Genomic DNA, 16250 nt, shown 5'->3' on the forward strand with positions numbered 1-16250 from the left:
TGAATAAGAATTGTTTATAAAGAACTAAACCCTAAAATAATGCTTTAAAATTACTGGAATTATACACGATATTTTACCTAACTACATTTTTTCCTGCAGTCCATCAGTTTGCATAAATTCCTTAATCCTGAGAGAAACCAGACATTGGAAATTTGTATTTTTTGGGTAATATCTGTTCTACTCAGCTATCCATACCATGATATTTTCCAGTAGAAAAGATTTCATTAGGAAAGCCCTACTATTTTATACTTTGGAAGGTTACTCATAAAATCAACTTTTTCTTCTGTCCCTTTCAACATTTTTAGGTAGTTTCTCAGATCTGAGAATGCATGATCTTATTTCAGAATTAAGACCAACATCAAAAATGAACACGAAACAAAACTTTTCAAATTTTTGCACTCTGCTTAGTGTGCAAAACATGTATGTCTCATAAGCCTCCAGAGTCTTTACTTCTAGTCAAAGATATCCCTACAGTGAGAATTCTTAAAGTACAAGAAAATTGAATAATAACAATTCATTGTTACTAAAGCATAATGATGTGCACTTATTTTACTCTTTCTTCCTTTAGACCAGACAAAGTAAATAAGGAAGCTGCTGACCTTGCCCTACAGAAGTGCTTTCTAATTGTCAAAATCATTTTAGAAGAATTAAGGTTATTATTTTTTTTCTTTTTTAAAAAGATGGTGTTTTATTTTAATGATGCTTTGAAATTCCTTTTTAGCCAAAAAGAAATCCTGTTAACTGTGGAAGAAAATTCAAATCCTGATGATAATATCCTTGACAAGTCTGTGCTTCTCTGGAGTAAATGAGATTTTACTGTGTTTTCTTTCATTTTCTCTTTTCATATTTCAGAAGAATGAAAAATAGTTTCTAATGAATCACTGATCCTCCTCTTTTATTCCTTGTTATATTATTACCTTTACTAAGAAACATTCCCAAAAATATATATCTTCTTTTTCATATCTTCATAAGAAAGAAAAAAGAATTTTACAAAGATTTCTATGGTCATCTTTTCAGTCTGAATTACTGCCTCTTTTCACAATATGCAGATTAATTCATGACATTTGGATTTTATACTTTAAGCTCCTTTAAAGTGCACATATTTATTTCATACGTGTGCATGTGCTCTAGCACTAACTATATCTAAAATAAGTAAATACACATCAGTAAAGCTAAAAGTAGAAAGATGCTTTATATCAAAGTGCTCAGCATGGAGTGCCAACAGTGCAGTAAATATTACAGAAGGATAGCAACAAAGGAGACACTCATGGCTCTAGTTAACAAAAACATGCAGCTGTACACGTGCAAGTGTGTAAGGCAAATATCATAAATACCTTTCACGTTCTTTTGGGAAATGCTGGTCATTTAACAGCCTCAACTGGGCACAACGCTCACACCCTCAGGAGCCCCAAGTGAAAGCTTGCAAATAAGGGAGCAGTATTCAGTCTGCTAGAGGAGTGAGGCTTTTCTGGTCAATGTTTTTTTGATTTAGCTGAAGAAAATGTTGCCAGTCAAGTAATGAGATGTATCTTAATTAGAGATCTCAGAATCACAAACTGAGGCTGCTTAAAGCTTGGAGGAACAAAAATAAAGACAGAGCTGGTAACTGTATGTGCAAGGAATTTCTACATTTGTAATTTTTTTCTTTCACGAGAGTGCAGAGGAAGTCTCAGTGAGAGTTCCTTAGAAAAACCACCCTTACAGGTTGTGTCTTCATGGATAATTTGTCTATAATACTACAGAAGGGAAGGAGTTATGAAACAAATAAGGGTAAGAAGGATCTTTTAATACTTCCAACCTACCTGCAAGCACTGGGAATATTCACTGTGGATAAGATACTGTAGTTTTACAGGCTATGGTGAAGGATGTGTTCTCTTGTGACCATTGTCAGGCTTATGATAACATCAAAGACACCACTCTCATCATGTTGTCACACAGAGTTCCTAAAGATGTGCATTACAACATCTAAAGGAGTGTGCAGGGTGTGCGAGCTCCTGGTCATTCTCTATCAGAGAGAGACACCCTGAGTACAGGATGCAGTATATTGCATCCTGTGAAAAAAACGTGATACTATTTTCTCTAGGCTCAAAATCTCCACTTGAGGAGACAGACTGCCCTGCATGCTTCCACTAATTACTCCCTGCAAGATCTGGACAGGTAGATTGCCCACAACCAAACATGGAATGAAAGTGTAACTTCCCAACAGAACAACTTCCAAAGATAATTCTAAATTGGCATGTCCTAAACACTCCCTTTCAAGGGAAAAGAGATTTGCAGAGCAAAGGACAAGGGAAAACTCATACAACCTCTTTTTCGACTTTTTATGCGACTCCCATCTTTCTTGCTGCTATGCAGATAATTTTATGGTTTTGGGTTTTTTTTAACTGTAAGCTTCCTGCTAAGACTAAGGTAGGTGAAGATGGCAAATGAGCTCTGACAGCGTCTTCAAAATTCATATATTTGATATTGCTAATACTATTCCTAGATGCTTTCAGTACTACTGATTTCATAAATTGTATTCTCTTTATTCATTATGGGCAATTCTTGCTTCAATTTTATCTTCTGTTGAATATTTTGTTCCTATTTTTAACAGTATATATGTGCCTAGAAAAAAAAAGAGTAGAAGGGGTTTTGGCAGTTTTCTTGAAATTAATAGTAACTCTTCACAATACATTGCTACCTTTAGTGAAGAATTTAGCCTAAAGTTGATGCAATTTACTTTCTTAGACTCTGAAAAGGAACACTACAACAATACTGTTTAATTAATAATGGGGTTATGGATAAGGAATGCATATTTAGCTTCATTTTATGGATCTTAATATTTGAAAGTCTTTAGAATAATTTTCTTGCTAGATTGTCAAAATGTGGCCTTTAATCTATGACTATTCCCTAAAATGGTACCACTAACATGGAAAGAAAAACCCAGCTGAAAAAAACATTAATATTTATGAGCAATCTATTGGGCAAACACTACAGGAAATTGGTATCACTGAATGTATTTGTACCATGCATGTGACCCAACCTTTCTCCACCCACAGTTAGTCACAGAACAGAAAAAAACCTTCTGAATTCAATTTTTATTGTATCTATTTACAGTATCTATATCTTGCTCAGACTTAAGACAACACAGAAGGAAGTTCCACTAATAGAAAATTCATGTGACTTTTGGAAGCAGCAGAGTTTGTACGAATTTCTGAAGCAATACTGATTTGAGTGGAAGCAGACCCCTGCAGGAAGCGTTTGAAAATTTTGCCCTCATGTTCTTGGATAGGAACAGGCATATAAATTCCCTCTGCTTGCACTAATATCTCCAAAGAAAATGTAATTTATCTATTGCTCTGACTTGTATTAACTCATGATATTGGTGGAAAGATGACAGAGTGCTAATAATATTGTATTTTTATAGATAAACACATAGAAGAAAAATGGATGATAAAAGAGAATTCAGTTCAAAGGAAAAGACATGCTGACTTTGATGTTTCCCACAGGTGCAGATCCATTTACCACGATGGGCCTTTCTGAAGGGTTTTTTGTTATTTAGACTTCCAACATTAGGATATCTTTTAAGTTGAAACCATTCATATTGGCATACTGAATCTTGACATTGTTTTAGTATCTATTTAGCAAGAACAGGATTCTCTGATCAATTGGTATAGCTAGTGATCCTTTTATCCATGTCTACCTGGGACAAGTTCAGCAATTTTAAGGGGTATAACTTACCCACAAATTGGTCATGCGCAGATCAGAGAAAGTGACGTTCATTTATACACATACATAAAAAATATTTATATATGAATATACACATATATGCCAGTATACATATACTTGTTCACATATCAGTGGATCAGAGTGGGGGAGGTCAGAAAACGATAAGGAAGAGGTGAGAAAGTGCACATTTAAACCTCCGTCATCTCTCAGAAACATACATAACTGCAACTCTTTTATCCAAGAATCCCTAGGCCTTCATGTGCATGTGTTACAACAAGTAAACCCCATATCTCACAGACTGTCAGGATAAATGTACTTTTAGGCTTCCCCTGATTACTCACACAGTTTAAAACAGCCTCTGGGCTGCAGGTAGCCTGTCCCATTTGGGACACTAAGGAAAAACCTGTAGTTTGTGAGTGTGCTGGAGGGTACATACACATGGAGCCTGGACTGATCACAGCTGTGAAGTTCCTGCCTCACTAGGCAGTGTGATCCACGTTCCACCACTTGTGTTCTCCATGTCCTTTATTCCTTATTTACAGGAACCCTTGCCACAGACTGGAGGAACTTTTCAACAAGGAGGCTGGGGGCTATCTGTGCAGGAGAAGGAAGAGACAGTATTCCAGGAGACAGTCATGAGGGGGCCCGTGCAGGACAGCGAGCTGAAACATGACCCTGTGGATGAAAGAAGGACACCACAAGTACAAAAAAAGACTGTTTTTCCTCATGCCCTTGAGGATAATGGTAGAAAAGCTGGTGTGACCGCAGAGCTGAAGGTTTTCTCTCAGTACAGAGCACCAACTCTTCATGGACTTCCATAATTCTCTGGGGGCTGGGGAGATGTGCACTTTGCCAGGGAATTGTGCCCAATGTATAGGAAGCTGACTGACGCCTAAGCCCCTTTTTGTGGCAGAGCTCCTATTTGCACGATAAGTTGCTCAGAAACTGTAGGATAAGGACTCTTCTGGGGCAGAAAGGTTTACCTTTTTTGGACATTTACACCCATGGTTTTTAATCAAGTTGCTGAGAAATATCTTATATACATATGCAAGAGTGAAGTGCGCACTTTCAGAACTGAACTTTTTCTCAGATTTTTTGACATTTTCACCCCATTTTTATCTTCTGTCTTGTGCAGTCATGCCTCAGTTGTGGCTCTATACAGTCCCTATTGCTGCAGAAAGGACTTAGAGCTGTCTTAGAGTCACACAGAACCAGTCCTCTGTGTTCTGCTTGATTAACTGCTGAGGAAAGTTCTCCCACCTAAAGGTTTCTGAATATTTCTGCTTTTCCATATTACCCCTCCAGCATCAGAAGTGTCAGCAATCACAGCATGCTTATCCACAGCTTGCAAATCTTTCACAGAAATGCAGTGTGGTGGGCTTAGGGGATGTTTTTAGGCAACAGATGAAATGCACATGTTGAAATGTGTTTGTGAAGAGTGATGCAAGGGTTTGGGGATCAGGGAATTTGTGAGGTGATGCATGAAGTGCAGTGAAGTCATAGACTGCTGCTCAGGTATCTGCAATGCCTAATTGTTTTTATTGAAGCTTTAATGAAAACTCAAAAAATTGAATTTTGACTTTAATTTTTGAAAACAGCTTTATTAAAAAAAAACTCCTTGGAAAATTATTATTTCAACCCAATAACTTTTATCTTCAGCCCTCAGAGAATGAACTTTGTTGGAGTTGGCTCTGCCACCCTCTCTAAGCTTGGCTCTTTACACCTTATATGGCTGTAAGATAGTGGTTAGTTAATATACAGTGAAGTGTTAGACAACGCATGTGCATATCCCTAAGCACAGACAGAACTGTTAAAAGGGAACAAGAATAATGAACAATAGATGAAAGCCCAGAGCACTAAATTCTGCACTTTTACTTACAATAATTAATGTATTACCTCAAAGATAGATTAACTGTTCCATTAGACCCCTCATATACTTGGGTGTCATTATCATCAGTGTAAAACAAAAAGGCTGGCCTGAAAGACTATTTTTTGTCTAAACAAATGAGCAGAAAAGCATATCCATATCACAGTGTTGCACATGGAAGCAAACATAAGTGTGTGTCTGTTACCTTTCTTTTTGTTTTATATTTATTTTCTCTGCTAATTCTTCTTTCATACACTTTTTTAAGAAGTTGGTTTTGCCTTCCATTCAACCCAGCTTTTAAAGGAGATTTCAGAAGTAAATGGAAATTTAGTGTATTAAAAACAAAGTCTAGTTACAGCAAAGATAAATTGTAAGTACTCCTTGCCAAAACTGTTGTGAAGAATTAAGTGTGTAAATTTATTCCCCTATTTGCATATGTATGGTTTCTTAATATGGCAAAACCTAGGCATTGGTACTGGAGTGTCAACCACTGTAGTAAATGGAAAAAAAAAAAAAAAGAAAAAATAAGGAGGAGAGCCCCAAAAAGCCTCTAATAACTTCTCAAATACAACAATAGCCACAATAAAAAGGAAGAAATTCCATTTCCATTTCTTTTCCCCACAGCAGAGATAGCTGCCAGTATCTCAGGCTGAGCAAAGGACCATCTTCCTCTTGGACATATAATCCAGTATGCCCTGCTAAGAACAAGGTAAATATCTAGCTTTGTATTACTGATGTCACTATATCCCAAAATAACTAAAATATTCAGTGTACTAAATATTTAATTAATATAGAACTACATTTCTTTGCTACTCATGCTGCCAGTCCAAATGAAATTCACAAAATCAATGTGACTTTTGGAACAGCAACCCTAGTAAAAGTATGGGTCAGGTTTAGCACATCTTGGAACAGGGAATATCAGAAAGTGAATAAACTACTGCATGAAGTGAATCCCATTAGTGTGGATAATGTTTGGGAAACTTCGTGGAAGCACTGAATTCAGAGCTTACTAATTTATTGAGACTTTAGGAGCCAAAGGACACAAAACTTAGATTTGTGGCATACTTGGATATGAAGAAATTCTCTACCAGAACACAAACAGGAACTGAATTATAAACACCTTTCTTTAAATACTCCCTTATTTCTCTTCTCTTTTGTATCTGTAAGTCACTAAACTGTGCCCTGAACCCTCCTAACAGATTGGAGTTTGCAGACTGACACTGCTTCCCTTTCCCTCGTTTCTCTGATCACAGAGACAGCCTCCCAGTGACTCCATCAGCCAGTGAGTAAGAGAGATTTTGGTAGCAAGCTTGGATCTGAATGCCTTTACTTTTAACCAGCACTACACTATTCTCAAGAGAGTCCTACAGGATTGGTGGAAGGAAATGCTGCACAATGACAATTCATTAGAATGGACCATTTACTGGCATTGTTGACAAAAGCACCAGAAAATCGTAGCAAATACGATGAGTGTATTTTTGTTCCTCAAAAGGAGAGCACAAAGGATGTCAAATATCAACAGTTCTATTATCATTATAGTACAAGGATTTCATATCATCAGAGTTTCATACCTCACTAATGTTCCTTGTAGGCAGCTCCTCTAAGCACTGACAGTCATTAGTCCTTGCAGCAGTCCTCTGACTCCAGTTCCTCCCAATCCACTCTTTTATAGCACTTGTTCTTATTGCCTACAGGTGTGGCCTGTTAAGATCAGGCCTGCTCCTAATCTTTAGTAATTGGTCCAGCTGCAACTCATTGGGGGATAAGATTACATTCTATACCACCTTCATTTACCCATACTGTATCCCCCTACAAAAGGACTACTCATATTTATGACTTTCTACAATCTCAAGCATGATAGTTCATAAAATATGAATATCCTTAATATGAGAGATGGTGAAAAATGAGATCGATCTTTGAATTTTTGAAATTCACATAAAAAGCAATTTATACTTCCAGAACTGATATAATAAGGGTTACATGGGCAACTTGATTAATGGAATATTCGTTATTGTAAGGTGGTCCAAGTTAGTGAATCAGTTAGTTATCAGCAGAGCCTGAATAAAAAGTGACAAGATTAGTTGACATCACAAGACATGGTCTGCAAATTGTAGAGAACGAAGTTCTTAAATATTTGTGTCATTGACTTCTGTCAGTCATCTCCTTTCCTGCCACCTTTATTATAGAATCATAGTCTTGTAAAACAAATATTCTATCCCACTTCCAGCAGTTACAGCCTCTTAATAAGGTATGTATACAACATTCTACAATAAAACTGCAATAGAAAATCCTGGCTCCAAACTTTACTCAATATAATCATATCCACTTTTTGTTTATAATTTGCTGCTGTGTGTTCCTGAAATACTTGGCTTTGGGTGGTAATAGTTAGGTGAGTGCACTGTGTATAGTTTAAGGCCTTAGAATACTGATGGTACCGAGTTACCCAGGAAGAAAATAGAAAGAGATAATAGTGTTAAGTTTGCTACTTAATATAGCACAGGCATATTTGTTACATTAATTAACTTTGCAGAGTTTAATAGAATTTTATTTCAAAAGTTACACTTTTTTTCTACTTTCAGAGTTATAACAGTATTTATGTTTGCAGATTAGAAAACAAGAACCATTTGTCTGGATTTGATTCAAGCCTTTATAATCCTGTTATACACATTTTTCTCCCCTGTGTTCATAAAAAGCTGCAAGTTGATAAACATCACTTACTTGGCACAGATCAGCCATTTTCCAGGCCATATACCTGAGAAAAGTACAATCCACAAGCCAAGTGCAGCAGGTATTTTAGTTCATAAAATGGAATATGTGTCTCCAACCTCCTCTAATCAAAACGGAACAACATCGCTTGCTATGTGCATTGGGTTTAATACCATATGGTAGCTGATTGGAAAAGAGGTAAACTTCTGGAATTTCATCAGCACAGCCCCTGGTCAGCTCCATGGGATGAAACAGGGGAGTTCTGCTTTGGTACTCCCAGCCCTTCATCTCCTCTGTATCCTCAGACTTTGAATGTTTGTGCTGGGAACACAGAAGGCATGTAAAGAATATCTATAAGATGTTGGTGGCTTATTTTCTTCATGGAACAAGCTGCCCAGCCATGTCTTTTTTTCTTCTTTTGATGCTTGTTGACAAAAACTAATACACAAAGCAGACAGAGGTATCTCTATTTCTGGCACTCTCAGCACAAGCATGATGAAAGGATGTTTAAGAGGCATCTGACTAAGACAGTTATTTTAAAACAACAGAACAACAAGTGGACATTTCTGTGCCTGTCATGTTACCTAGGGCTTTAAACTAACTTGAAATATCAATTTCCATGTACTGAAGAGAAACTGAGAGTGTACATCATGCCAGCTTTCAAAAAAATTAGGGTTTTAAAATTAAAATATGTTGCAAATACTATAAGCTCTCTTTTCACTTCTTCCACAAATGATTCATTCATACATACAATGAATTGGGTAGAAACTACTTGTGTATGATGTTCTATTGCGAATGTGCTGTCCAGTAGGATTTATCAGCTGATAGCATAGTATGTAATGTCATATTTTAGATAATGTTCTACTGGCTAAAATTTCTGATGCTGAATGCTTACATTCCTTACTGTGTTCTTCTCTGCTGTTCACTTGAAAGACTAGTGTGGCAAAGATTTACTGGATACCTACATTCTATGTGCTCAGTAGAAGGTGCTTTTCTACCCCCTGCTCCAAGCCTCCAAATTAATTTGCGAGTGTGAATCACTCCTGATCTACTGTTTCTCAGATTTCTGGACAGTGTAAAATATCAGTCTCAAAGCATCTGCATCTCTAAACTCTAAATACAAAACTTTTCTTAATTAACTTTGATTACCTCAGTGCTTAAATTGATACTGGAAGAGGGAATATAAAAGCTAGGGAACTGTTCATAACATATATCAACATACTTTCTTTACTGAACACCTTCTGTTAAAACTCACATTCTGTACTTAGAGTCTTAAGCATTTCTAGTCTTCCTTTCAGGACAAATTTCAGGCAAATAGAGTGACATTTAAACTTCTAAAATCATTAATCTACATTTTAACCAGTTGAAGTTTCACTTCTTTTCTGTTTGTCTTCTTTTTAGTTTCAGTTCTCAAGGTCATATTCATCAGTTTCCAAAGGCTTGGCTTTTTTTTTTTTTTTTGCAGCAAGTTAGATGAAGAGCTAAATGATTATTTTGTAGTAAGAAGATGAAAGTTAGATGAACCTTGACATATCACTCAGGGTATAATTCAGCAGTGAATTCATATCATCAGGATTTATCTACTTTAGAAACTAAACAGTTAACCTAATCATCTCTTTTTATTACTAATTTAGAAAAGCTTTTTTTCCTAAGTACACTCTCACTTTTCTGAATTCACTGCATGTGACCTGCATCTTTTGTCCACTGCACCATTACCAGCAGCTAATCCCTCTTATTTATTGATAATTGGACAAAACTGAACAACATGCCAACTCCTGAAAACTGAACACCACTAAGACCTCTATTCAGGTTTTCCCCCAAAACCACATTGGTTTCCAAGTTAACTTCCTTTGTGGAATATCAATGGGAAAAGAGTTTGCAATTCTCTCATGGGTTAGGAATTCCACTAATTCTAACCTACACATTGCATAACTGTGTGAGATGTAGGAATACGATGTACTGGGGCTCAGAAATGAACACAGGAATGGGAAAGGAAAAGCTCATTTAATGTTCTGTTAATCAGTTTAGCTTGCCATGTTTCCTTGAAAACAAATGTTCATTGTTAGAGTCATATTGGTCAATGGGTAGGTGGTGATTAAGAAATCAGTATTTGTGAAATGTGGCTTCTTAAAGTTTTAATCACATTTTTCATCATTATTGCTTTTGTCGAACACAACTTGCATTACTAAAGCTTTGTCAAACAATCACTACCATATATTCCAGATAATGTTGAACTTACAACCATGTTTCACTGGCAAGCATGTTTCTCTACAGGTTTATGTAAGAAAATTGCTTGGTGCACAGCACATAGATACACATAGAAAAAAAAAAAAGAAAACCAAAAAACCCCCCACTTTTGAAAAAATCATAGTTATGACCAATTTTCAATCCTCCTAAATAGGAACTCCCCACGGAAAATATTGCAATTTAGAAGCAGTGGCAACAGTGAGCCATGCTGAACTTCCCCCTTCAGCAAAATTTTCTTTTATGCTTTTCTTGATTTGCCCCATCTCTGTACAGCCTTTCAAATACCCAGCTACACTGATCTAAAGATGAAGCCATAAGCCTCCCCTTGCAGAAATCAGGGAAGAGAATAGAATTCCTGTGTGGCATTTGACAAGACTGTCTGTGTGTGAAGTCCCACACTGCAGTACCCAAGCAATTTGGGAGTGGGTTATCTTTGGAGCAGGAGGTACTGCATATGGGCTTATTAGTCCTGTCTGTCAGGGCTATGCTACTTTAATGTGGTTTTATGGCTCCCGCGTCACATGCTCGGATCCGCGCTGTACAGACTCAGCAGCTTGCTCCGAGCGCGCCAGAGTACGTCCAACACAGCCTTTCATTGTGAAGCACAGACATATTCCAAGAGTCTCTGCTTGCCATTACTCAATTTGGGAAATGGATATGAGTAATTTTGCTGTAGTGAGGCTGGCTTTTAGCTAGGGAGTTTAGGAAGAAGCATCACACAGTGATCATTCAGAGGCAGATGAAAAGAATCTTCTCCATCACCATTTTTTTCCCCTCTGTCAGCTTCCCTGGCAGGAAATCATGTCTCACTTTTAACAAATAGATTTTTTTAAAGAAAAAGTGACTGTTCCCAAACAGTCTTGTATGAAGGGGCAGAAAGAAACATTATTTACACATGGTGTGAAATGGAGTAATTTATGTGTTTTAATCTTGCAAATAATTTCAATCATATATTCAGAGCATATCACCATTGTCTGTCAACTTTAATTTCAGAAATTGGAAAGTATAATGGCTTTTCTTTTCATTTACAAGGTGGATAAATGGTATTGTTAGGGTTTATTTAAGGAGAAGCTGGAGAGTCTCCATAACACAGCATGCATATCTGCAGAAGCCAAGAATGGGTCCTTGCCCTCTAGCTCTGAGAGGAGAGATGTTGCCAAAAAAGATAAATAAAAAGAAGCAGTAATAATCCACAGGGTAAAAGACATATATATGACCAAATCCTTTAGTTATTGTATGTTGACAGGCTTACTGACACCAGTATTGAGTTTCATTAATTTACATAGGCAGAAATAGTAATTCACATTACTCTCAATGAAGTCAATGGTAGAAAACTTTCGATTACACACATAGGAGGAAAACTAAGTTCAAAACTATCCTCACAGTCAACTTAATAACTTTCTTTTTTTACAGTGTGATTTTTTTTTTCAAATATGTTCGCAAATATGTGTTGAAAATTACAGAAAAATCAAAAACTTAGAAGCAAAAGCTAGTGCTGCAGTAAGAGTATGCACAAGTAATTATGCCATACTCCCAAGTCAAATAAAGTGCATGTTAATTATCACTAAATTAAAAATTATGACAAGAATTTTGTTCCAATCTTGGAGAACTTGGCCCTTACCCTGACATGAAATATGAGAATAAAATAAGTGGTTCTTGCAACAGGAAAAATTACACTGCAAGATATTCTTATTCATCTTCCTACTTCTTTAACCTCTTGAGCTGCCATTGTGTCCTGTCAATAGGAAGGAATGACAAGACAAAAGGAAGCCACATTATGTGGCTTTGGAGAATGACTTTCCCAAATTACCTCTATACTGGTACCTAAAAGCACTGAAAAAAATCAGTTTCTGTGAAGAACCTAAGAGAAATTTTAACCATGATACATTTAAATTATTAATGAAAAAATACATGAGACATCATGGTCCTATTTGTGGGTCCATTGTTAATGTGTGTACACAGCATGAGCACGGGGTTTGTTTGAAACAGTGAAAATAAAGCATTGTTGGCACTTGCTGTATTTTTCATGGGGGAGTATTTTCTGCCACAGCTAGAAGGGAATAGGTAACCCATATTCAGTGGCTAATACTCTTACATTTACAGTGTTTGCCCATGATGAGCCAGGATCTTACTTTCAAGTAAAGAAAATGGTAAGTGGTGTTAGAAATGTTTCTGGTATTATTAACCTCAGCCAGAACAGATTCGCAGACTTAGTCACACTCAGAAAAATAATTATGTTGTCCATAATTAATAAAACAGCATAAAAAATAATGCTGTTTTCTGCCTTGTTTTGCTGATGAGTGCTGCTTTCAGAGCAATTCTTGTGTTATCTAGGAGATATGCAGAACACTGTGATGTATTGACTCAGAAATTAGGTATACAAAGTATAATTTACCAAAAATTAGCCTCTCTCAAAGGCTAAAGTATAATAAACTGATTTGGGACAATACCAATTGTCAAAATTTGAACTAAAACTTCTCAAACCCCATTTCTTAAATATAAGCTTCTAAATCTATAATTGTCCAGCCAGGAGATTTTCATATGGTGTAGGTTCAAAAGCCTAATTTTGGTCCCTAACATAGACAATGAGTCTTCCTATAGACCACAGAGTAACCTGAGAGGATGAGTTAGGAGCCTGGCAATTTGCAGTCATGGTCAGCTTTGGTTTAAAAAGAGTTTAAAATTTTAGTACAAAGAGTAAGAAGTCACCTTAACTTCACCAGTGTGAAAATCTCCCTTGCACCTAGATAAGTTCTTCAGGAGAAAATGAATATTCACAACCCTTTTATTGGAATAGAAGGGATCAGTTCTAACACAGGAAAAGTAAGAGAAAAAAATTAAGCACCAAAATACTTGACCACTCCCTAAACATAATACTTGCTTTTCCTTTTATAACAGTTGTAATTATACTAGATTTCTTGGTGCAGTTTCTTATATCCATGAGAAGAAGCCACTGACAAGGTTTCATTTGCATTTCTTTCTTTTCTCAGCTGTAAAGTTTAGGTAGTGGGAAAATACTGGAGTGCAACTGCCAAAATGTTTTTCATCCTGACAATGGAAAGACAAAAGGTTCACTAATGATGAAATGTTTATCATCAATTCAATCAATTCCTGACAGGGAATGAAGGTGGACTGTTTGATATTTAAAGGTACTGTATGCTCAGAGGATATTGAATTATCCAAAGATCACTTCTAAGGAAAAAAAGAAAAACAGAAAAAAGCCCAGAAAACAACATACCATTTATGGAGACAGAAAGCTTAGTGCATGTAGGTCCTAGATCTAACTTACCCTTAACCTTGAGTGTCTCTTATTTCCTTTCTCACTAGCCATGAAGTCAAGAAAAATGAGCAAAAAATGCAAACTGGGGGCACTGTAGCTAACAGAGAAGGAAAGCAAAAATCACTTTAAATTCAGAGTTTAAAGAGTTAAAGAAGTAATACTATTTAAACAGTGTTGCAGAACTCCTATTAAAAATGGCAGTACTATAAATGTTCTAGTATTGTCAGGAATGTTCTGTTGGATGACACTATACTGTGATTTGTACACACAGCGGACCAGAGCTGATGGGTGAATGAAATGATCCATAACCCTCACTGACACATTTAGAGCAGTTCAGCTGCACACAGAGAACAGTCCATCATTTGCACCCTTCTGTGAAAGCTGGCTTTACCAAGTGTTTCAATGAAATATGTGCAACTTCCCATTTAAATTAGTACCACATGAACCATGAAGAGCACCACAGGTATCTGTTGTAGTACCAGCCTAATGCAAAAGTGGCCTGTCTTGTAATGCTCTAACAGGAAAGACATACAACCATTCATCTGTAACATATTAAAACCAGAAGAAATAAATTACTCTATAGATGAAGAATTATTGCTTGTGGAGAGAATGTGCAAAGGTAGTTCTAAAAAGCAGCTTTTACTAAAAAATTATTGCAACAGCATTTGAATTCCTAATGCATATTAAACCTAGTTCGCATAATCATAAATCATCATTTTTAAATCAAGAAAATCTGCTTGAAACTTTTTAAAGGTTTATTTTACTAGTTCAGAACTATTTCAGCATTACCACTGAGGGAAGCACAGTAGGAGTGACTATAAGGGTGAAATACAAAACTTTACCATTTGCCATGAAATAGCTCTTTGGTCCCAAGTTTTTCAAATTTAACAAAAAGAATTGTCTAAGTCTAAAAATGTCTCGTGAACATACAGGTGACTAAAAAGAACTGAATTTCTATGGGTGAATTTGCTCTCCCATGGAACAGCTTTTCTTATATAGTCTCATGTAGTCTAGCCCTCAAGGCAGAAGATTTAGAAAAAGCAATAAATTTACCCAAATCTACAAAGTGTTTATATTAAATTAATTTTAATGGGAAAATTAATCTCCAAAAGCTCATTCCAAGCAATGTACCTAACGCTTGATAAATCCTGAGCTGAACACAAACTAATTTTCAAGGTGGTGGATACTTAGTACTTTCGGAGTGGTGTGCAGGAGTTGATGCACACATGCCTCTTGCTCTTGGATTAGGAAACAGTACCAGTGTGAATAAAGAAACAGCTCTACACCTACCCAACAGGCTAGAGACATGTTGCTCACTGGTATTTTCAAATATGAAAACAAGGACAAATGGGGTTAGTATCCTCTAGTCCAAATTTTTCAAAAGTGTGCCTTGAATATCAACTACGGGATGCAAAGTAGCCTCTGGGAAATCAGTGCTGCTCCAGCTGCATCTGGTTAGAAAAGTTCTGTCATTTCTGAAAATGGGACCTTTGTCTTCATTTCTAGCAGTGCCTAGAAAGCTGGCATCAGGTCCAGCCTTTCAAATAAACCAGGATATTTTGCACTCGTATCCGGCCTATATACAACAGCAATGTACTTCACATTAATGAACATTTTATATTCAAATATTCTTATTTTGACTTTTAAAACCAAATAGATACTCTGTTTTACAATGTTGATATAAATTGTAAACGGAGAAAATGCTGCAGTGGGATACTCAATCTGAAACACATTTTGCAAAGACACCTTTTTCCTAAAGTGATGGACTATTGACATTGCTTCTCACTTGCAATTGTCCATAATTGAAGAACACAACTCAGTCCTTTGACTTTAGGCACAAGGTGAAGAGCAACAAATGTTCATCTACCAGGGCTGCACATTGATTTAGGGAAAAAGTGATTTGGGGGCATAAAAGGAGCAAGCACTCCTTGAAGAATCAAAAAACTGAAATCAGCCCTACATTACAAGTAGATTGCTTGTGCTAAATACTATTTTAAGTTCCATCCCTATTTAATGAATTTGTTTCCCCCATGAGTGTCAGGCACTACCAGAGAAACTCAGATGACAGCAGAGGTAGGATTATCTCCTGCAATTTTCCTCAAGCCCTGTTCACTGCCCTTTTGCTTATGTCTTTGTGGTCTCCCAGACGTCAAAGTGAAATAAAAAGCAATATTGCAAAACTGTCACTTTTAGTCTGTGTACAGTCAATTAAATAGAATAGTATCATAAGATATTCAAACAGCACAAGTCTGGAGCTGCTGCAATTTTATGAATGATAGCTAAATAATCTTGATGACTGAGAGTCATTTATACCACTAATCTTGCTCTAGCAGATACAACTCCATGTGTCATGAAATCTCTATGGTATTTCTGTCCTTGCTTAACAGAACAGAATTTCAAATACTAATGTATTTACAGTAGGTTTTTTTTTAGCCTCAACTG

This window comes from Ammospiza caudacuta, chromosome 2 (genome assembly GCF_027887145.1).
Source record: "Ammospiza caudacuta isolate bAmmCau1 chromosome 2, bAmmCau1.pri, whole genome shotgun sequence".
In the NCBI taxonomy this organism is placed as follows: Eukaryota; Metazoa; Chordata; class Aves; order Passeriformes; family Passerellidae; genus Ammospiza; species Ammospiza caudacuta.